The sequence below is a fragment of the Sebastes fasciatus genome, chromosome 20 (genome assembly GCF_043250625.1).
Source record: "Sebastes fasciatus isolate fSebFas1 chromosome 20, fSebFas1.pri, whole genome shotgun sequence".
Lineage (NCBI taxonomy): Eukaryota > Metazoa > Chordata > Actinopteri > Perciformes > Sebastidae > Sebastes > Sebastes fasciatus.
In genome coordinates, this window is record NC_133814.1 from 4,499,770 (window position 1) to 4,524,695 (window position 24,926).

At 40.2% G+C, this 24,926-nt stretch overlaps 1 protein-coding gene across 1 annotated transcript in view; it reads right to left on the reverse strand.

The window, feature by feature from the left end:
• rab26 (RAB26, member RAS oncogene family) overlaps positions 1–24,926 on the reverse strand; it is a 103,741-nt gene that overhangs the window by 73,853 nt on the left and 4,962 nt on the right. The gene's annotated exons all lie outside the window — the stretch shown is intronic.

The window sequence follows — 24,926 nt, forward strand, 5'->3', positions numbered from 1 at the left end:
ACCCTGTTATGTCCCAACAAGCTAGTTGGGAAGGAAGCTAAATGACGCACCAAACTTGAGTCCCTTGACCTCTGACCTCCAGATATGTGAATGTAAATGGGTTCTATGGGTACCCACGAGTGTCCCCTTTACAGACATGCCCACTTTATGATAATCACATGCAGTTTGGGGCAAGTCATAGTCAAGTCAGCACACTGACACACTGACAGCTGTTGTTGCCTGTTGGGCTGCAGTTTGCCATGTTATGATTTGAGCATATTATTTCTGCTAAATGCAGTACCTGTGAGGGTTTCTGGACAATAGTTGTCATTGTTTTGTGTTGTTAATTGATTTCCAATAATAAATATGTACATACATTTGCATAAAGCAAGCATATTTGCCTACTTCCATGTTGATAAGAGTATTAAACACTTGACAGATCTTCATTTAAGGTACATTTTGAGCAGAAAAATGTGTGATTAATCACGATTAACTATTGACAATCGTGATTAATCGCGATTAAATATCTTAATCGATTGACAGCCCTTGTATAAACATTTTACTATGGTCTTATGATACTCCCTACATCATGCTTTGGATAACAGCAAAGGACAGAACCATTGGAACAGTTGCTGCAACAGTGTATCATGTATTCCGTTTTTGAAATGGAGTCTCTATTGGCCGTCATCTAAAACTGTAGCAGGGTTTTCCCACTCAATTGTGCTCCTTTGTTTGTCCTAGCATTAAAAAAACTGCTGTGAAGTTTCATTCATTCATTTTAATCACTCGCTGTTTTGATTTCCAAAACAGAGTGCCAGCAGTGAGGTTTAAACACCAGAAATCTCAACAACCCCGCTAGTAATACGAGGATGACTCGCTGATATTGATCAATCCATTTCAAATGCTGAACTAATGCTGTGGCTCGTTCCCAATAGGCATTATGTTTTTCCATCTTTCTGACACATTTGATGTGTCACAACCAACCAAGTGTTCCAACAACAGAAACCAATGCAAGGCAGATGACAGATAAACATCTTGAGGTCAGGAACAGTGTGGTAGATTATGTGACACCTTGTCTGTACTGGCTGCTTAGCAAAACAGCACATCAGCACCTGGAATCTTGTCGTCGCCGTGAGGTTGCCAGGCAACTAGTCAAGACTCCAGCAAGTGACTGTGCCAGGCCAAGAAATAGTCCTGCACATAACCCCCTGTTTAACTACAATGTGTCATTTTTACACTTGTTTTTTTGTACGGATTGAATAAAACAAGATATAACGGGTTGATTAGTGTAGTAGTAGTATAAATTGTCTCATCTAAAGACCTTTACACACCAGGGGCGTGATGAATAAACAACACGCAAATGCAAGATACTCGCCTACGAATATTATGTCTAGGGCTTTTATTGTGAAAGGTAAGAACGGAAGGAGTGGATCTGCTCTTCACCATCTTTGTCAAGGTACAAAGGAGTAATAAAGGTTGCTGTCTTGGTTCTTACGAAGCCTCCGTATTGTTGTTTCATAAATATAGGCGTCACTCAACCCATTCCGCACAAATTGATAGGTTGATGTCTTTATTCGTGGTGCAAAAGCTCAGTAAAATTGACCTTGTTCGGAAAAAAAGTAGACACTTTTTCGGGGTCCAACAAACAGAGGACTTTCAACCAGGAGATGGGGATGTTCGAAACTGGTGGTTTTTTTTGTAAGTTACATTAGTGACATTTGTCACGTGTTTTAGTGATGTTCTTTACGTGTTTTCTGTACTTATGTTATGTTGTTTCTGTACATATTTGACTATTTTAAGCCCAACCATGTATTTTTTTCTTAAACCTAACAAAGTGGTTTTGTTGCCTAAACCTAACTGCAGCCATAACCATAGTTTTGTTGCATGGTGTACAAAGTCGCAAAAGGCCTCGTATAAATGACATGCGAATAGCCTTAAATGCGTTCTCATGACATGCGGGATATCATTGTAATGCGAATAGCCTTAAATGCGTTCTCATGACATGCGGCATATCATTGTAATGCGTGCTATTTATACGCCTTCCCATGAGATCGGGTTGAAAATAAGACCTTAAGACCAATGTTGTATTAAACCAGAGTTTAAAAAGGTTAAAAGGGTCATTTTATTTAAATTCTCAAGGTTTTCCTCTAATGAGCCAAGCCCGAGGGGTTTTGTGTGGGTTGGAACGTAAAAACGGCCAGGTGCTTTTCTGACAAAGTAGCAGACCTGACAAACTTTACAGACACAAAGAAACTGTCAGCATTTGGCTTTCAGCTGCTGTTAATTTTCTCCCTGGCTTCCACTTCACTATCGGGAGGTAAACAGAAAAACTGCCAGCGAACTTTATCAAAAAGCTTTTACAACACACACACACGTCTCAACAGCGCTCTCTCTAATTAGCGCTGACTTAATGAGAGTTAATTATTTCAGTATGCTGGCTCTTCAAGTTTTGGGGAGGAATCGAGGGCTCAGGTAAAGACAAATTACGAGAAAACCCTGAGTGGTCGTACGAGAGATGAATACAGAAACTACTGTAGGAACTCATTTGACAATGACGGATGTGCTATGTAGTGGTTACTGAAATCAAAAGTTCAGAAATAAAAAGGAAATAAAAGAAAGTAATTTCCTCTCGCTGGCCTTGGGTTCAAATAAAGCACTGTAGCATGAACACCCACCATGAACACCCACTTTGCCCCTCTGTCAAAGAAACTGGTCCCACACAGCAACGTTTGTAATGAAGGACCTATTTCATTGACGAGAGGAAAATTAAATCAATGAATCCCTGGCTTCTTCCACACTGTAATCAGCATAATATGCCCCGCTGATTTCGATTGGGAACTTTGTTCTCTTAACTGCTTCATTGTCAAACCAAAGTTCATAAAAATATAATATTACCTTATCTTAATGTGCCACCAGTTCTTCGTCGAGTCAAAACCAAATGGTAAAACTTTCACTCTGGACTGATGGTTGCAATCCGAGGTGCAAGACTAGACAACAAAAGTGCAACTTAGTTGGCAAGTAACAAAGTAAGTCTTTAAATAGTCTTAAAGCAGCATTCATTTACTTTTGTTGGCCACTTGGATGCAGCGAAACAAGCTACAAACACAAAACTGACATTACTTCATAAAGTGTTCACAAAGAGTTGCCTATTTATAACTTCAGCAGACACGGAGCAACATTAGCATTCATTTGGAGATGCGTATTTCTGGCCACCAGATGGATATACGTCCAATATCCACTCTGCTTTCAGCTTTTTTTTGGTCTCCACCAACTGCTCAGGGAAATATCTTGCTTATTAGCTGCTAAAATGCTCCACTTTGTTCACCAGCTAGTCGCTAACTTTGTCTGTTTATGGATTGATGCTGGACAGGTAACGTACAGTGGGTTTATCAGAGATTTTTGTAGGTTCTCATGAGGTTGTTGAACCAAATTACAAAAATTGCGGCCCTAAAAAAAACAAACAAGGGGCTTAAAGATGCTAACAAGCTCAGTAGAGCGGAGAGGAACCATAGAGATGGTGATAATTCTTTATGACACTATGAGAGAACTCTTTCAAATTACAAATAGTCATTTGATCCCTTATTAAAAGTGCAGTGTGTAGGATTTGGCGGCATCTAGCGGTGAGGTTGCAGATTGCAACCAACTGAAAACACGAATGGCCTCATCTAGAGCCAGTGTTTGGGCTACTGTAGAAACATGGACCTGTTCCCTATGTAGATATAAACAGCTCAATCTAAGGTAATGAAAAACTCTTATTTTCAGGTGATTATACACTAAAGAAAACTAACATTATATTCCATTTCTCCCAATGGATCCCCCTAAATACTACAAACGGTGCCTTTAATATCAGAAACATTGATTAGTGCAGCTTTAATGTCGCTTGAACGCATTAAAAGAACAATGTATTGATTAATATAGAATGCTGTAATATACTACAATTGCTTGTTTGTATCGAACCATGCTTCCTCATTTTGTCTGCACACACATATACGCACACACACACACACACACACACACGTCTTAAGTGAGCTCTTCAAACAGAAGGAGCAGCCTGCCATGTTAGCTTAGCAGTCTAGAGGAAATGGACACTGGTTCTCGATGAAAAGCCAACACAGCCTTCAATAAGAAAGCACATTAATTCAGACGAAAGGTACCACATGAAAGACACAGAGGCATGTGTATTTGTTTTCTGGTTTATCATTAACTGGAAGATTGTGTCGTAGTGCAACGACTGACACGAGTTACAACAGTTCTGTTGACACCCGCTATGCTTTGCTGCTGCGATGTTATTTTGAACAGCACTCTCAGAGATCATCTGTCAGTCAAATACTCTGAGTGGTATTGGGATGTTTTTCCCTTTGGACTTTCTGTAGATTTAATTGTGGTCTATAGTTGGCGCAGTTTTCTTTATCTATTCAGCATGGTATTTATCGCTGCTCATGCTAAAGATTAGAGATGTTGCGATACCGATTCTGATACCTGAACTTGCGGTATCGGCCGATACCAAGTACTGATCCAATACCAGTATGATAAAAAATATATATATAGTTATTATTATTATTTAACAGCTGTTTCCTACTGACTATGTATGGATATGATATGATTGCTATCTTTACACAATACAATTCTATATTCTCTTAGCTGTCTCCTCAGTGGACAGCCTGTGTGCTAATTTGTCCTGCAGGGTGCAATATTCACACACCCTACTAAGGTACTGCCACCCCTTGAAATGGACGCCTTACATACTGCACATATTACTGTTTACTTGTTGGATTTCTCTGAAATATCTCAACAAATATCGGATGGATGTTAGCATTTAGCTCGAGATACGCTCTGTTCACTTCCAATTGTTGATGACATCTAGCTCTTGTTCCTATGGAGTATGAGGGCATGACACCTTGGACAAAAAATGCAAGTATAATGTAAGTATAGCTTCACAAAGTGGCTAGCGTGGCTCTAGACTCTCAAGGTGCTTTCACGTCTAACCCGTTTGGTTTCGGTAAAACAAACTCAGGTCCGTTTGCCCGGTTAGTACGGTTCCTTTGGACTGGTGTGAAAAGCTGTCAATCGAACCCTGGTGCGGACCAAACAACAACCGGTGTCGGTCTGCTTCCAAGCGGACTCTGGTGCGGTTCGTTTGTGTTGTAAAAGCAAATGAATCAAACACAGGATTTTATGATAGCAGAGATGTGATTTCAACATGATTTAAACAGCTAAGATACTAATAAATCCATCTGCTGATCGTGAAATCTGTTCAGGAAGTGATCACGTCAGTGCGGGTATTTTCCCTGATTAATAGGTCAAAAGCTGTTAAAACTGCTGTGCGTGTATCCGACTCCGTGTACTTTGTCAATTTCATGAACTCCATTAAAAAGTGTGTGACAGCGATCCCACAGTAATACGCCTCATGCGTACTAAGCACTAAGCGATCGCAGCAGTCACCTGGGAGCGCGCAAAGAGGTTTTTGTACAGTCCTGTCTCTACCATTATTCATCATAACACGCAGTCAATTTGCAGTCCAATAATACTAATAATGCTTATAATCAGTTCTTACTCAAAGAACATAAATATACACATCAGAGGCATTAAAGTGCTGCATAAACCTCTGATGATGGGTCCTGATGATGCAGGATGACAATCGTTAAAACTGTCCAATCTGTCAGTCTGTATAACTTCATGTTTACTCCTCTGGTTCGTTTGTAAAAAAGTCAGTGTGAACAGGAACCAGACCAGAACTAAAATGCAACAATGTATCATTTTTTCCCCTTGGTCTGTACCAGATGATCCCAAGGTGTGAAAGCACCCATAGTCTTGATCCAAGGTTAACTTTCCTGAACAGACTGAATAGTGTATAGAAAAGAAAATGTGAAGGTTTGAAGCTCCAAGGATAATTCAAAACGAAAGCCAAGGCAGCCAAGAGAGTGGTGAGCTTGTATAATTACTGTAGGTTAAACAAAGCATTTATCAATAGCCTGTTGTTCAGATTGACGGCCGACACTTATGTGAAAACTGGCTAAAGGCTGATCCAAAAGGCTACAAATCGATTTCAGTTAACACAAATAGCAACACAATTAACCCAGGTAAATGCACACTGAGCCTTCCCAGACCAAGCCCTATAGTCTCCTGAAACCCTCCTCCTCTCCACTCATGTTGCAGTGGTTTGGCACAGAATGGCTAACACCCTGCATCTGGCAATAAGACTAGCTAATCCTGGATTTGTCACCCTCTGTGGCTCCTCTTTCTTTCCCACTTGTTCACTTTCTCCATCTGTTAATTTCCTGTACGTGTCTCTTTGTCTTTTATAACCCCTTGCTTCGATTTCAAAACTTCATCTTCTCTGCTCAGCCTCTCTTCTTCCTCCCTTCCTAGAGTCTTGTTCCCTCATGCTGTGCTCTGGCCTGACCTCTGTGATATCCCTGCCGCTCCATCTGTCCATCAAAGTCTTGAAATCTTTACCCTTGTGTTCCTGTTCGCACATCAAACTCCTTAGACCTTACCATTTTTCTTCATCCTTCTCTTCCCGTATTACACTACAGGTCTAACCTCTCCTTACGCTGACTATTCCCATAGCTGTACCTAATATGAGATATGTCTCTCTGGCTGTCTCTAAGAAGTCTGGCTTACGGTTTGGATAGCTACCGACCCATGAGGGCTCTCTCCTTCCCTTTCCCTCTTTGTCTCGCTGTCACAAATCTCTGCAAAGATTTAGAATCGGGGGCAGCCAACCACGGCGAGTCTGACTTGTCCACTTTAAAGCTTGGTCCGTTTCGCTTGTCTTCTCTTTCCATCTCTGGAGAGGGCATTAACATTGCCCTAACCTCTGCTTTTACACAGGTTCCCGGTGGAAATCACTCGCCGCAGCAGTAAAAGGATCTGAATGGGCACTTATATCATGGATATTCCATCCATGCTAATTTTATTGAAGCACAATTGTATTTTATGGGCCTCCGTTACAATGATTACGGTACGAAGTTGGCAATGTTTCTTTTTCATGTCTTTGTCCCTCATATGTGCAGTACGTATTGATTGTGTAAGCCCTCTAAAGCTGGGCATACACTGTACATTATAGAAATGTTGTTGTGTAATTCCTACTCCCAATGTACGAGTAGATCGTTTGCGATGTAAAGCCAAAGCTCACGATTTATGTGCTCACACTGTACGGTCCGATCATCAGACACGACCTGAGTTCTCACACTGTACGTGTAAAATAGAACACGTCCCGTCGGCCCCTGAGGGCCGTTTTAGCTGTTGACAGATGTCAATAAAGATTGGTTTGAAAGCTCCGAGACAGGTCAGGTTTGTTTGCGAACAGAGGTCTGTACGGGTCACAATGCTAACAAGGCAGAAACGTGCTGCCTTGATCATCTGTGCCATGCTGCCTGCTGAAATGTCTAAAAAAAGAAGCGCCGGCGTATATGGTGGCTAGGAAGATGTGGACAGTATTGCTTCTCCATTTTGCAGAGAGAATTGGACGTAAGCTAGCTATGTTTTACTATATCTATTGTAGATTTTTATCTTCATAGCTACTCTCTGATTACTGTAAGAAAAGCAGAGCAAAGGCACTGACATTGGGGAATCGGTTCGTGGCTCTGTTTCAACTGTGCGAGAGCCTGTGGACTGCCGAACAATATTTCTGACACGTCAGAAATCCCTCTGACTGGCCGACGGCCGGTCGGGAGGAGTTAATCGGTACTCTGCCCCCCCCCCCTGTACACTGCAAGGAAAACAACGCCCGACGAAGCTGAAATTCGGTCCGACTCTCAAATGAGTTGAGCAGCTCAAAATTCGGGACAGAAACGGGCTAACATCATACAGTGTATGCCCAGCTTAAAATATCGTAATCTTTGGTGCCACTTTTTTTCTGTATAATTTTATATTTTCCTGTATGTGTTCAAAAGCAAAGTGCAAATCCAAAGAACAAGAAACAAATTCAAATTAAAAAAAAAAACTACATTTATCGGTTATCGTCATAGGTGCCGCCAAAGAGAACGAAACGGAGATCTTCGAGACTGTAACTTTAAGCTTTGAAATCTTCCATGTGTTCAGCAGCCAATTTCAAACTTTGTCAGTCTGCCATGTGGGCAGCCGGTTTATCAGACCATTTTTGCAGAAAACAGCTGTCTGCTGCAACTGGAAACAAGGTTGATGAGAGCGGTGAGACTGAATCAAGATCGTAAAGCGGCGGGCCGTAAAACCATAACAATGAGCTGAAAGATGGTTAAAGGCTCCATAGAGCTGAGGGGAACTGTAGTCAGGTGATAACTATCTGAGGGTTCATCATCACGAATGACACCTTTTAAATAGACATTTTTTTCCATTGTTAAAATTAACATTTGTGCATCTTCAAAGTTACAGTGTATACTTGGACAATCACAGAAGAACGAGGCAGTGCTCATCCCCAAAGAATTGATCTGGGATATTTTTTCCACAAGGTACCATAAGGTGCTTCCTGGCTCCGTCTGGACATTAGAATAGACTCAATAGAAGCCCTTATTTTAACTGTACAGGATGTAATGCCCCTAAAAACCATTCAATCCTTGCCCAGACATGATAGTATAATCCAAACAATAGGCTGGAAATCCTATTACGGCATGTCGCATTCTGGGAGAATAAGTCATGGGCTTTAAAACTTCTGCTTAAGCCCGAGCGTTATCTCTCCGTATTTAAAGGACACAGTGTACAAGCTCTTTTAGTTAAAGTATTCTAGGAGCACTGTGTTATACTACGGCATTTTGTTGAGGCTTTGGTATTGTTAAGTAAAGAAAGTAGGGGCTGACAGCTTGATGAATAGTCACTGCGTATCTCTGCGATTTGACGAAGATGAGGGACTAAAGGCTGCTGTTTTCTAGATGCAGTCCTGCTTGGCTTGTATGTGTAGGAGGGAAAGTGTTTGCTTCTGATAATCAAAAGCTGGAGAGTAAATTAGTTTTTACCAAGTAGTACATCTTGGCAGTTGTTGCCTTACTTCATCCTCTCCGCCTTTATTTTCTTGGAGACTAGAGTTTGATCATTGTGATTACTGAGCGGTGCTGACATTTGTTTTCGGAAGATGGAACAAGGAAAGGATGGAACGTGAGAGGGAGGGAAAGAGAGATACAGCTTAAAAGACTGAAAATGAGTAGAAGGAAGTGAAGATATGAGAGGATAGAAGATGGTAAATGGTGTCTTGGGCATTTAAAACTCTTTATTCTGTAAGTGCAGTCATGCAGTCCATTGCTTTCTTGTGTACATATAGAGTATGTATGTGCGTACGCCGCTCCCACCCACCCCCACCCCACGGCCCAGCTGTTCATCCCTCACTCTCCGAGGTCACTCATGAGAGGCAGTGTTGCGTTGTGATAAAGGAGTAGCTAAAAGAGCATTACACTGCAGTCAACACACACATGCCCTCTTTGTGTTATACAACTACTTCTGCTTGTGCATGTTTCCCAGAATCCAGTGCAGTATTTGAAAATATACAGGGTCCACCTGGAGTTCATCTGAAATGGGTATTTTTTTAATTGCACTTGAATGTTTTTTGAAAAGCTATCCGGGTTTTTGAAGTCTTTATAAAGGAGTTCACCAAGGAGCCTCCTGAGGTCCTCTTTCAATAGTTCAAATGAGCCCTTGGGGCTTTTATTTCAGACAGTCTGTTTTGTCCTTGGACACTAATCCAGGATGACCATACTCACTGCGTATACTAATGTGGTTTCATTCAACTTAATATAGTTATGGCAAGGATGGCCCGAGAATTTAACTGGAAAAGTTAGATATTTTTTAAGTAAAAAACATCAAATTGTCATTTATTGGGTGGTAATGTGCCAGACTATTTCTTGGTTGGGACTAGTGGGCAACCTCCTGGTCTGAAAAGTGAAGCCAATGCAGAAGTACCTTCAACTTGCATTCTTTCTAACAGCCAGCAGGGGGCGACTCCTCTGGTTACAAAAAGAAGTCTGATTGTATAGAAGTCTATGAGAAAATGAGCCTACTTATAACACATTAAACCAAATCTTCAATAAAATGTACACCTTTAGTGAGTTTATAATTCAATTGTGCTCAAAATCATTACTGTGGATTACATACTTTTGTAAAATCATAACACAATACTTTCACTTCATTTCAAGACGATTTTACTGAAAGTTAAGAAATCATAATTAGGGCTAATATTTACAATTATTTTCTATATTATAATTTCATTATGTTAATAAGTTAATTATTTATTCTATAAAAGGTCAGAAAATAGTGACAAATGTCAATTACCATCTTCAAATAGCTTGTTTTGTCTAATCAACACTTCAAATCTCAAATATGTTAAATTTATAATGATACAAAATATACAAAAATGTGTACACAATTTGTAAGCAAAATTGCCAAGTCATTATCCAAATAGGTGTTGATTTACTTTCTACCGACCGACCAAATAATCAAGTAACTTTCCCCACTTATGATAATATAATATCAAATTATGGCCCAGCCTTACTTTTAAGTAAATTTTTTTGCTGAAATAATACTGCACTTGGTGCTCAGAAGGATAAAAAACAAAATTCATGGAAAGCTCTCCCTTTTGTGAATTAAAATAAAATGCCATGGTGACAAGTTGGCTAAGAATTGCTAAAATTCTGGTTGTTGCTCAACTGTGTAGTATTTAAAAAAATATATTTCTGCAGTACTGTACTCTGGGATCTGTATTTTTTTACAGTGGTTAATGATGTAGGTTTTTTTTGCTAATAAACTATGTTGATACTGGTGCCATGATTTTCTGAGGACGGTACTCAGCTTATCTTTGCTGAGGCACAGCGCTACTTGCATACCACTATACTGTAAATTCAAGCCTTAAAACAAAATGTGATTTTTTACATGTGAGCATACATTGAAGGGTACATAGGATGTTGCTATAGCCACAGAGCACAGAAATAGTGATTTGCAGACTGACAGAGTTCTGTGTTGTATTAGCCTTGAAATAGCTACAACGCAGAGCAAACTATTTTCAGCAGCGTGTTGACGGGCTTTGTCAGAGCTTTGAGCTCCAGTCCTTGTTGTTCAGATCAAATACCTTCTCCTCTTTTTCCTGTGTATAATAGCTGTGAAAATGTACATGCTGTTGTTGCCATGTGAGGTCTGTAAATCTTAGTTTACAAGGCCATGCTGCCATGTTATCATCAAATGTAAGGCTACAATGTTTAAAGTTTTTCTCCTTGACAAAATAATAGTTGAGTTCTGTGCTGTGGGAGACTGGATTGATCAGAATATAACATGGGAAAAAGGATAACGTTATAGAATACTAAACCCAGCATTACTTAGATTACGCAATGTCTTATTATGTGAGAGAGGAAGAGGCATTAATGTCTTGTCATCCTTCCAACATGGTGTTCTCATCCTTGTAATCAATGTCAACTACTCTTCAAACATTTTGGAGAGGCTATTTCCTGCTACCTGGTTGTTTTATTTTAGGATCACAACCTTGAAGGACGTCATATCCTAACATGGGAGTCTTAAAGGTAATAAGAAATTAATTAGTTTGGTGAGCAACAGCTTAAAATTCAATTAAAAAAAACAAAACTGTTATAAAGCCATGAAGTTGTTTTTTGACAGAATGCTATAACAACAGTGATTCAAACTGCAATTTACTTAGTTAATGAAAACTGAGATATAAGCTGTTGCGAACACATTGTGAGTGGTCGATCTTTCTTTACATAAATCTTAATGCTAACTTTAACTAAAAGGAAAGGTACTCATACAGAGGATCCTGACAAGTGCGGTATTTTTTGTAGTTATTTCACGACAAAAACCTCCGACTAAAAAAAAAGCACCATCTTCATCATAAAGTTATAATATTACGAGAATAAAGTCATAGGTTTACGAGAAAAAAAAGTCGTAATATTATGAGAATAAAGTCAGAAGTTTAAGAAAAAAAAAGTCGTAATATTATGAGAATAAAGTCAGAAGTTTAAGAGAAAAATGTCGTAGTATCATGAGAATAAAGTCATAATATTATTAAGTAGTATTTTCACGTGTTTTTTTTCTTTTTTTCTCGTTTAGTTATGACTGTTAGGCAACAGCTTGGGTCCATGTTTACTTCCTGTCAGCTGATGTCATTCACATACACTGCAACAGGAAATAAACTGGGACACATTTAGAATGTTTACGTTTAAAACTGTGAAATGGTCTATATATATTTTATATTTGTGACATCACAAATGGACAGAAATCCTGACGGCTTGTTTCAAATGCACAATTTCTGAATACGGGCTGTGTGTATTTCTCCGTATATTGAGCGTTTTGATAGTTTAACAGTATTTATAAAGCACTTAAACCTGCTTTATAATATAAAAGACATGAAAATCTCACTTTTTACAATATGGGACCTTTAACTAGTGTGCTTATGTTGGCCTGAAGTCTGCTCATCTATTGTAAAATTAATTTCCGAGTAATGTTATGCCGTGTATAAAAAGTAATCTAGATATACTTATTAAATCTTTTTCCCATCTAAAAGATAATTGAATTCCTTCCATCCTTTGGACAGAGATTAAGGATATCTTTGTTTTGAATGGGAGGAAATGTGTTACGATTTGCCACTCGTGTCCCTGAAAGCCTCAGTAACCACTTTCCCAAATATTCTGGGACAGCTCAAAGTGTTAAGTCTCTGTAAATAATTTGCGGAAACCGATTGAAAAGTACTCTAGTGTAAAGCCGAGCACTGGTGAGCCGAAGCGGCAAATTCAGATGCAGATGGAGAGAACAGAAGTGAATACAGCTGTGTTGTGATTCCTCATTACTGTGACAAATTACAGACTGAGACACAAATTCTTTCCTCGCACAGTTTCAAACGAAGGAGTTTGTTAACAACATTTTTCTGTCCATCCGTCTTTCACTAATTCACTCACACACGTGCAAACACAAACTCGCACACACAGAGACATCATCTGTCATCTTTGAGCAGAGCGAGTTCCAGACAATACGAGCTGTTGTTAAATCGGAAAGCAATTCTTTTGATTTATTTTCTGACACCGCCTCCTTACTTTAAAATTTCTAATTATAAAATCTCGTTTTCACCCGTGACGACAGTAACCCGAGGGGCAGCGGTAGACTCCTCAAAGTCAGATTTATTTATAAAAACACATTTGAACGACTTGATCAAAGACCTTACAAGGCCAATACGAATATAAACTCACAGGCAGAACGAAACACTGCCAGTTGCCAGTTTGAATCTGGCAGAGAAAAGGTGCACGGGGGGAAAGTGAATGAGCAGTGTGGTCCTCTGCTTCAGTTGGGGTGCGCTCTAGCAAGGCATGAATGTGTGTAATCGAATTGGGAAGCTACGAGATGTACATTTTTTCTAACTCCATGAAGTGGAAGCAGGAGGATTCTTATAAAGACAAGTATATTAAGAGGGAACATCAGTGATAATGCGGGGAGCTGATGTTTTAAGAGAGCAGACAAAAGATGAAGGTTGGGCTGGTGGATAGGTGTTCTTTTGTCTTCTACACTAATGGTATACAATCACATCCCGTGTTGTAGCGCTGGCCTTTTCTAAAAATGCAACTATGATCATGATCTTTCTCCAACCTTAATCAAGTCGTTTTAGTTGAGACGCATTGAGATCTGATCGCTCAGACCACATTCAGAGGTGGTCTGGGCTGCATATGGCCTCATTCTTTTAGCAGTGTGTACGTGAATGTGTCCCGGGCCACAATAAGGGCCGCTTACTCTACTGACGTCCTGCTTGGATCTGCGGGGTCTCACTGCGCTCCTCATGTGAAAAGACAGGCAGACGTAATTGCTTTGTCTACCTCACAGCATGGAAACAACTGTATTTTATTAATTGGGCTGTCAAATGATTAAAATATTTAATCGCAAATTAATCACACGTTGTTTTATCTGTTCAAAATGTACCTTAAAGGGAGATTTTTTGTCAAGTATTTAATACTCTTATCATCATCGAAGTGGGCAAATATGCTTGCTTTATGCAAATGTATGTATATATTTATTATTGGAAATCAATTGACAACACAAAACAATGACAAATATTGTCAGGAAACCCTCACAGGTACTGCAGTTAACATAAAAATATGCTCAGATCATAACATGGCAAACGCAAGCCCAACAGGCAACAACAGCGTTAACAGCGTTATTTAGCCTCCTTCGCAACAAGTTAGTATGACATGGTTGGTACCAATGGATTACTTAGTTTCATATGATACCAGTATCTTCACTCTAGCTTTAAAAACTGAGCTCGCTACGAAGTAAAAATCGCAAGTTGTGTTAATGCATTAAAGAAAGTAGTGGCATCAAAACACATTTCCGTTAACACATTATTATCACATTAACTTTAAGAGCCCTAATTAAAATATATTTCATGTATAAGCTATATATCTACAGACTATCAGATTAGGCAGGGGAAGTGCATTATTTTCATACGGTTGGTGATGCGTCTGTGTTTTTGTCCTGGAACACAGACACAGAGCTGACACCCGCCCATTTAAACGGGATCATGTTAACAACAATGTCCCGCGGGCATTACAAGACAATACTCAGGCGCCACCACGTGTTGTCACCACGATTTGTACCGCACGTACCATAATGATGTCATCACGAGCGTATAACGTGATGATGCGAAAGACAGACCCCTTACCTTTCCACTGCAAAATCCTCATTAATTAATTGTAAATAATGCTCTAGCTATTATGGTTTTTATATTAGGTCAATTTAAACAGGATCATGCAAACAATGCCCGCCCGCGGGAAGTGCGTTTTTGAAGGGTTAAACAACTCACCATGTGCAATTGGTGTTTAACTGTGGAATGTAAACTGTTGTTTGTTAAATGGCCCTTATATCACCAACTATCCAATTATGTTGTGTCATAGAAAGAAATCTGTTCTCCATGTGAAATCTTGTGTGGCGCCCAGATCGACACTTTAACGCTGACTTGCTCCAGTGGAGCTGTTCTGTGGAGGACTCTGATTGAACTGGAATGCTCCCAATTCCGGGCGCACTGAACTGTGCGAGTGTGAAGCAAAGCAATTGCTGAGCCCAAAAAAATGAACACCGGCTAAAAACCCATCTGTAACTTTGTCACAAAATGCAGATTTTGGTCATGGCTTGCTATATGTGTTCCGCCACAACTAAACCCTCCCAGTCCCCAGCTAAGGACCTCAGTCCACCCAGAAGCTCAGAAAAAGCCTGAGAGCCATCTGCCAGCCAAACGAGCAGACTCTGGTAGAAGCTGTTTCCACGCATTCATTGCTTTGCATCGTTGTCATGGTTACTGGGCCGTAACAACCGTCTCCTGGGAACCCAACAAGCACTTGAGGAGTCGTGTGACGAAAAGGGAAAAAGGTAAAATCAAAGCAGAGCAGCACGCCTGCCTCTGTATGTGCTTTTGTCAACTATAATATCTGTCACCGGCTCTTCATGTCTACTGGGCCACGTCACTACTAACAAACCTGTATCATATTACATATTGCAACAAAAATACTTCACCAAGCTCAAAAAGAGGGGCAAAGTAAATGTAAATGAAACCCTACAGTAGCAGAGAGGATTAGGGATGAAGGGAAGAGGAAGTGGAATGATGGGTTATGTAAGAGTAGAGAAAATGTGGCTTTGACTTTGTACTATTCCTGGTGTTGTTTGTCCCGTGGCGGCTTATTAGCATGAGTGTGTTTCATCATTCTGCTTATTCATGAATACTGAAGTGCATCTGCATATGGCTTATTTTCAGCCGACACCGCAGGAGAAGAGCAGACCATGTGGTGCAGACCGACGGGAAGCTTTTGATGGCGATGATGCTGATGATCCATTCTGCACTTTGAGTTGTTTGCTGTTTTTTAAGTGACGTTTGATTGTCATTTGATCTTATTTCCACTTGAGAGCATTTTGAGGTTTTTCATCATTCGTGTCAAGTTCAACTGAAGGAAAATGATGATGATGATGATGATGATGATGTAAAAAAAAACTAAAACCTCTGCCAACACTGAGCAGTTCTCCAACTTCCAACACCACTTTTGAATGTCAAAATTATATTTCTACTCAGGCTGTCAAAGCAATAACAACGCATTAACGCAAATTTGTTTTAACTCCACTAATTTCTTTAACGCATTGACACAACTTGCGATTTCGAAAGTTGTAGCGGACTGAGTTTTAAAGCTATCGCCTAAAAAACCCATTGGTACCAACCATGCTATACTAGCTTGTCGCGAAGTAGGTTAAACAACGCTACAAACTTACGCTAAATTTTGGCAAGGAAAAACTGTCAAGGACATTTTCAAAAGGGGTCCCTTGACCTCTGACCTCAAGATATGTGAATGAAAATGGGTTCTATGGGTGCCCACAAGTCTCCCCTTTACAGACATGCTCACTTTCTATGATGCTGTATTGATGTGATGTATTGTATTCCACAGCACTTCACCAGAGGTCGGTCTCTATAGTCTAACAGACAGCTGAGCTCAGAAAGATGGCGACTGAGTGTTCAACTGCCAATGTGCCAATGTGTCAGTATCGTAGATACCCGCTGTGTGTGGCATAACATCAGCGAGAGTGAGAGACGACCGTCATTTATTACACAGCTGTGTTGAATACTCGATTATGATTAGACAATCACGGCGTTCTGCGGTCTGTAATTTCTGTATAACAGACCGTTGCCATGGGCGCAGTTCAGATATCGGACTCTGGTGGACCGATTTTGTGTCCAAATATTGATTTCTTCAGTAAGTAGTTGTGTAATAAGCGGAGTAATGTACAGCTAGCGGGTCATTGTTGTGAAAGAAACCCCTTCAGGGCGAACAAACACAGGACTTTCACTCAGGAGACCGCTGTTCGTGTCTCGTGTGAAATCACAAGTCAACTTTGACTTATTTTACCGTGACATTACTTTTGTAACTTACTTATTTAACTAACGCCACGTACATAAGTTACATGACAAACATGATTATTTTAACCCAAACCTTTAATCTTCCCCTAAACCTAACCAAATAGTTTTGTTGCCTAAACCTAAAGTTGTTTTGTTTCAATTCACTGCGTTGTGTTTCACTTTCACAATGTGGTAGGCGCAGTTTGGAGCTGTCTGAAGCATTAGAATGGTAGTGATAATAAACACTGATAACGCCCATTCAATCGGCTGATAACATTCGAAATTGGTGCTATTTCACACAAAAAGCTGATAAGATTTGAAATGGGTGCTATTTCACACAACCTCGTGCTGTCTAACCCAGACACATTTCACAGCACTGACACAAGCACACAGTGTTACGTAAACTGATAGTCACAAGTGTCCTTATTTGAGAAGTACTGTGTGAGTAGATCCTGGATAAGCAGGTCACAGACAAACTGTACACAATTCCAAAGATACACGTATATAAAACATGGATGTACAGTGAGGCCCTGAAGATATCAATCATTCATCCTATACTAACAAAATAAACCAACTAAACAATATGGAGCTGATGACAAAAGAGCATTTCCACTGTGTCCTGATGATATGTGAATAAGAGAGTGAATGTCTGTGCTGGTGCATGCATAATGAAGACTACATTTCACCCTTTTCATATTGCGGACAGAAAATTGCCTTTGGTGTACCTGTGCATTGTTACTATGACAACCGTTGTTGTCCAGTGTGGTCAGCGGTAAATCACAAAGCGGACAGTCGAGCATAAAGATATTTTAAAAGAAATCATTAGATTTGCCTGCAGTCTGAGCATATAGCTACGGTCATTACCGGGGGAATTAAGATTCACAGCCACAAAAAAAAAAAAAGGGCGTTCCGGGATCGATGGACGACGTCTGGGAGCCTGAAGAGCCACTGAGGGACTGCAATCATCATCAGTTCTCTGCTGACTGATTATAGTCTGTCGATCAGGACACTAAGGCTGCCCCATTCTACTATGCACGCACACGTGCTTGCACTCGTACGTAGTCATGCATAAAAGGCAGAAATGCAGATGTGCACGCATGCGAGGTACAGGTAGGTATAAAGGGAAATGAGTTATCTAAGCAGAATGCACATACTAAAGATATAATTATGAGAAAATCAAATCAACTGATTTAATTACCGAGCCCATGGCCAGGACAAGCTGTTTCTATCTCACAGCAGTGGCATTGCCAGCTCTAAAATTAACACATTTTCCCATGAACACTGTTGCTTCCCAGTCTTGCAAAGCAAGAGTAAATCTCACAAGCTTCATGTTCACTGCAACATTTCAGTCTTGCAAAACATCCTCTGAGAATGTACTGGGGCCAGCAACCAGACTAATCAAGGAAGCTATGGGGAACAGTTTGGATGATGACAACTATGGCAAGCCGTTTTAACATTTAACAGCTGAGCTTGACTATCCAGAATTATTCAAGATATCTATAACGTCATTGTGACTAGTCAAAACGACGATCTGTAGTTCAGTTCTGACTATCTTAAATAACAGTCACAGATATCTCAAACCTCATTATGGGTAGTCAGAATTGTTGTCATGGCGTTGCACATCAAGGCTTCCCGTTGGATATCGGCCCAACAAAGCATCTGAACAGTGTCAGCAGAAGCTTTTGCTGACTTGGATAGTAGTGAACTGTACTAGTCAAAATGTAATTACAGATATCCAAAATTAGAGTTTTGCCTAGTCAAATATAGAATTAGGGATATCTTGAATTAGAGTTTTGACTAGGCAAAATGACGTTGCAGATATCTCTAATGAATATCCTGTCTAGCTATTAAATGTTAGAGAGCCTGTCACTAAGAGTTTTTCCTCTTTGTCTTTCCTGAAGAGGACAAACAGGTTGAACGTGATTTCTTTATTATCCCTTCACTCCTTCCGCCATCTGGCATCATCACCACAAACTCTGAAAGCTTTAGCTCCATTTGCTCTGGATGAATACCTACCTATTTCAGTTCTGTGCCATAAAGCAATAAAGCATATTTTGTTTCTCCCAATCTAACCCTGTGGCTCACAAAGCAAAATGCACAACAGAGGCTGACTGCCTTGAACTATTTTGATGAGTACAGTTTAAGGGACATGTAGTTGCAGTTTGATGAGCCTGATGCAAACCTAGGGCCCGTAATGCTTTCTAAGTGCAAAGTTAGTCCATGGCTGTATTCGAAACCGCCTACAACATACTACTGACGAACGTTCCTCAGTAGTATGCAGTATGAAACGGTTAAAATGATTTATTTTGTAGTAGGCTAGGCCAGGCTTTAGTCTTTAAACAAGCTCTTAAAGCACTGGACAAAAAGCTACATTCACGATCTGGCTGGTTAGAACTTTTAAATATTCTGAGTGAAGATGTAGGTAAATGTGACTCAAGCCAGCTGTTTCCCCCAGCTGTTCCTCCTGACAGAGTAAGCCGCGAGTGGTGGCGCACACACACACACACACACATATCATTTTTTATATGTGTCACACATCTACACACATACGCAAACCGTGTCACATGGCAATTAGTTTTAAAGGGCAGTGAGGGTGGTCAATATGATCCTCCCGTCATGCTCTGGCAGGTTGTTGCTCCTTCCAGGGCCACACACACACACACACACACACACACAAACACACACACACCAAAAAAGCATCTACATCAGCGCGAGCTGTGCGGCTGTTTGTTTAATGATTAACCGGTCCGGTGCTGTGCTGCATCATTTCAAGCAGAGTGAATACGTGATGAAAGGGAGAAAAGCCGTGCTATGGAAATGAGAGGTAGCACACGTAATTAAATGCACACACACACACACACACACATCATGGACAGTGGGGAGGAGAAGAAGAAATACACCCTGCTCTTCTTATTACGTGGAAACAGAGAAATCTCATCGGCAATTCTAACAAACTTCTCCCAGGGAAAAAGAAGTCTGAGAGCAGAGTTCGAAGTTTGATTTCTGACTCATCATTTCATTGTCAGGAGAAATATCAATACATGGAGAAAATCTGAAGTTAGGATGCGCTCTACCCCCAAAAACTTTTCTTTTTTTTCCCCACGGGGCGCTGACTCCTATTCCTCATTATCTCAAGAATAAAAGGTCACACTGCTGCACATTCCTGACGTTGCGAAAGATGCAGGTTTTTTAACGCCGCTGCACTCACGGCTACAATATATCAACTTTTTAGCTAAAGAGCAGCACATTACAGCACGTCTCTATCAGCCTTCCTTCCCAGTATCTGCTCAGTGCTGCTGCCTGATGGACCGAAAAGCTCCAGCAATTAAGTCTGACCCCACATCCACACTGTGAGATACATCCAAAGTCAGGATGGAGGTGCGTTTATTTCCTACAAAGCTGAACAGTTGAGTAAATTGGCCGAAGTGTGAACGGATAACAAGCTTGTTTTCTTCCCCTACTGATAGAGTTTTATACAGTCAGAAGTCTTCGGTGGAACTTTGTAGGACATAAACTAACGACCAAGTAATTTAACAACATGAGGAAAAGCAACAAAGCAACAAATTAGCCTTTTCTTCCTGTTGACTTTGTAGCATATTATCTATATCAACATTTTACATCAGATAAAAAAGACTTTTTCTCCGTTTCAATTAAGCACAGAGTTAGAGTCGAGTGGACCTCTGCTGCACTGTGTTAGCGGCAAGCTGCAAATGCACTGCCAAAAAAATAATTACATCTCTTCAAATATCAGTGAACAGAGTGAATTAAAGAAATTCACTTAGCTTTTGGTATATTTGTCCACTGGTTAAGTAAGTTAACAGAACAGAGACATCCAAATCATCCACAAGTCCCTGGTACAGTAGATATCTGGCCCCAGGAGTTATTTCTACCTATTTCCGGCGATCCCGACAGACATTACTGTTTTTAAGAGGCTGTTGGAGACTTAAAGCTAGAGTGAAGATACTGGTATCACATAAAACAAGACCATGTCATGCTAGCTTGATGGGAAGGAGGCTAAATAACACTCCAAAATTAGGCTTAATTTTGGTAAGGAAAAACTGCCATGGCCATTTTCAAAGGGACCCCCTGACCTCTGACCTCAAGATATGTCAATTCTAAACCCGTAATTAATTGATTAATGTTCATTTCTGATTTATGACTGGAACAACTTAATCTTCAGGTTCACAGCTTTCAGGTGATGTACACCACTTCTATGTGACATCTACTATTGACCTGATATCTCCCCCTGTACCCCCCTAAAAAAGACAAAAACGGGTCTATGTGGGTCTCTTTGGGTTATACAAAATTAACTCAACAAAACGAATGTAGCCAGGTTTGTTGTTCACAGATGAGAATCCACATTCATCATCACACATGGTCTTTCTCAAGGTAGGTAACGTACCGTGTGAAAGAACAAGTGTGGTAAAAAAAAACATTATTAAAAAGTCATTCAAAAGAGCTGTGTGCACCTTCTGTTCTGTTCTATCTGGGACATTAATGGCGGCGAGCGATTTAACCCTATATGTTGATCACGGAGACTCGTAATCATCCGCTGCCTTTTCCTTTTAAAGAAACACAGAAATGAGTTCTGCTATTTAAAAATAGCATCATTTTTAGCAGTGGAGCACTAAACTCCACTCTCATTTTTGGAGTTAAAATCCAAAATTATTATTACAAAACATATGGCATATGGAAGTGTTAACCATGCGGATTCATGTAATGTCCTTTATCATATCTTAGTAAGTAAGCAAGCTGATGAAGCAGAGCAATTTGAAAAGACTGCGAGAGTGTTCTTCAGTCTCAATAGCCCAGATATTCAAGTTTCTAAAAATAAAACTCTTTCAACTAACAGATCCATTACAAAGTGCTCTACACATCAAAAATGTATATACAAAGCAGGAGATTAAAGAGAAGGGGACTGAGCAAGCACAGTGTGACTGTGTATATATGTGTGTGTGTGCGCTCTTGTGTGTCTATCTTTTTGAGAACCTACTTGACTTTTAGACCTTGAAATTGACAGATAATCCTGTTTATTTACTTTCTTGCCAGAAGTTAGGTGATGACGAAGATGGATACCACTCTGTCTGTAGACTAAATATGAACCTACAGTATAGCCAGGAGACGGCTTAAACAAACATGTCTCTTAGTGAGCTTTAGAGGTGCTGGTATGCAGATATGTTATCTTTGTTTTCTATTTTGGTCAGAGCCAGGCTAGCATTTTATGCTAAGCTAAGTTTTTTAAAGGCCCACTCAGCCATTAGCAAAAAAAACATGTGGTAGGTTACCCCAGTAAGCTAATCAATAAGGTTATGAATAACAGGAATGCTAGCACTAGCTGAGTCAAAGTTAGCCATGCTAAATTCTGAAATAACTGAAAGGGTTATTTTGGATTTTTTGATGTGGGGTTGTTTGTATACTCCTGTGTTCTGCGAGGTAAAATTACTGTTTTTGTGAATGTAGTTGGTTAGCTTTGAAGAGAGCAATATAACGGTTTCAGTTCCTGATGAAAAAGGATGTCTGACAGCGATGTAAAGCGGCTGTGGACGGGAGCAGCAGAAACACGTGTTTTAACCACCTAAAAAAAAGGCCCATTAATTCAGTTTAATTGTACGCTATATGCAAAAGCATTTTGCACAAAATACTTGTCATTACTAGTCAAACTATTCCTTTACGGTTAGAAATTAGACTCAGGTTAAGGTTATAGGGTAAGGGATGGTTAGGTTTAGAGTCTAGGGCATACATTATGTCAAAAAAAGGTCCTTGCAAGTACAGAAGTACAAATATGTGAGTGCTGACGTGAGTGTACACCAGGAAATAGAGAAAACAACAAAGAAATTGTGTGATTACAATTATGTATTTTGATTGGTGTGGCTTTGAAATGACATGTCACCTCTCAGTACCAGGGAAGACGGTCCCATGGTAAACTGGAGTGATAATGAGGGCACAAACAAGTCAAAGCAGCTGTACCAATAGCTTCCATCTAATTTAATGAAGTAAACATTTCACAGTTATTTCCACGAGGCTTTGTGAGGAAAAACAATAAAATCTTTTGATCCAGATGCTGTAAAAGTTTTTGGATGTGCACGCTCAATACATTCTCTTTGTATATGGAAGTGATAATGGCCAGTTCTTCCTGCAAAGTCTGCAAAGACTTTCCCCCCACGAAATGCAGATGAAAGACAGTTCTTCTATTCTATCGCCTACGGTGCTTCTTGTGAAACGACTCAGTGAGTCTTTAGTCCAACACACAGTCGTGGCTGTCCAATGCTGTAGCCTACCACTGTCCTAATTTCCCAGCCACTGCCGCAGGAAAGCAGCATTTGTTTCAAAGTCGCCCCTTTGCTTCGTACATCCTGCTGGTGGTACTTTTACCTCTACTGCTATAGCTGATATGTTGCTTAAGACTGGCTTCTCAGGTGAGGAATTAGGTTAACTAACAACCAAAAGACTCCTGATTCCAGGGCAAAACACCAAATTACGTTGCATGCTTTATATGTGGTCCTGTTAACATACCACGCCGTTTTGTCAATTAACACACAGCCTAAGGCATCCTGCTGGGCTGCATCAACAGTGCGTTTTCAGCTCCTGCACACGTTCCTGCTAGCAGAGTTAATATCCTGGAATTGAACCTCTTACACTTGTTCTACTGTAAGTCGCTGAGGATGACAGCATCCGTGAAACAGGGCTGAGAATGCCTCCTACGGGAAGGTTTTTCCCAAAGAGCTGTGTCAGATTCTGCAGTTATATAGAACTTGCTTGGTAACTAGCAAGGCAGTAAAACACTGAAAGGGTCACCGCTTCTAGTCCACTGCTGTGGCGCTTACATTTTTTTTTTCTTACCACCACTGTAACCCTCGTCTGCAATTTCCCCCAAGGGCACAACAGGCGGAAAATGGGTTAGCCATTAGCAGTAAAAGAAGGATTAGAGCGTCAATAAATAACCTCACTTTAAATTACCTTTTTAATTTAGCTTGATTCAGTTCAAATGCGTTGTGTCCCAGAGGGGAGATCTAGGGCTGCTGGCAGGGTTAAACACCGTGCAAGTCACCTCCTTATACAGCGTAGACACAGACAAAGGAAGAGAGCCAGCACATAAACTTTTAAAGCTCTGTTGTTACAGCCGCAGGTCATTTTTTTTAAGGGGATGTACTCACTTCTTATCATAGTATAAAAGCACCCATCCTGTCCAGTTGCCCTGTTGGCCTAACTTCATCTCTTTATGGCTATTATAGTGCCAAAAAGGAGGTGTTCGAAGTCAAACTGTCTGTCAAACAGCAGTGACAAATTTAGACTCCCAAGTTTGTATTTTTCCTCCCATCTTTCTTGAATGTATTAGTTATATAAATTGTCAGACTGGCACGTTAGGGAACATGAGTGTGTTGTGTAAATGCCCCAAAAGATACTTCAAGGTCTTATTGATTGATTTTTATGTAGACAATTAAAAAAGAAAAAATTGCTTCTTAGAAAGATGTTGAATAAAAGTATTGAATTTCCTTAAAAAAAAAAAAAAAAAAGTTGTTATGATTGTGAAATAATCATTTTAAAAATTTTGACAGGTCCAAAATGAATATTTTGTTTATCTCTGTGGAAGATATCTGACGTTCGTTTCCACTTCTAACAAGGCTTGTGAGCCAATAGTATAAATACATTGGTATCACGTGGTGTCTGTGTCGTCAGCGATCAAGTTGTCAGTTAGTGTCGAAAGAAACGGAAAGGCAGAGTTTGACGGTAAGCTCCATGCTTCACTCCGGTACCAATTCCAAGTGCTCGGCAATAAAAGGAGGCTGCCTCCGCCATGCCTGGCTGCACAGACACTGGTCTCTCCATCAGGCTTCAGAATATGTGAATATTTACCGTGGAAACAAGTGACAACTGACGTTAGCGCATATTAGCTGTCTTAGCTTAATAGTCCGAACAACAATATCCCATAAAATGACAATTATCATATTTAAACTAAACTAACAACAACTACCAACGGCCATAGTCTTTACAACCTTAACTAATGTGTCGTCATCGGTTAGATTGTCAAAATGAGAAAAGTAACAGCCTCAATCCCTGGGGAGCTCAATACAATGTATAATGAAGATGCGCATCAGAGGGGATTTAGAAGTGGGTGGCCAAC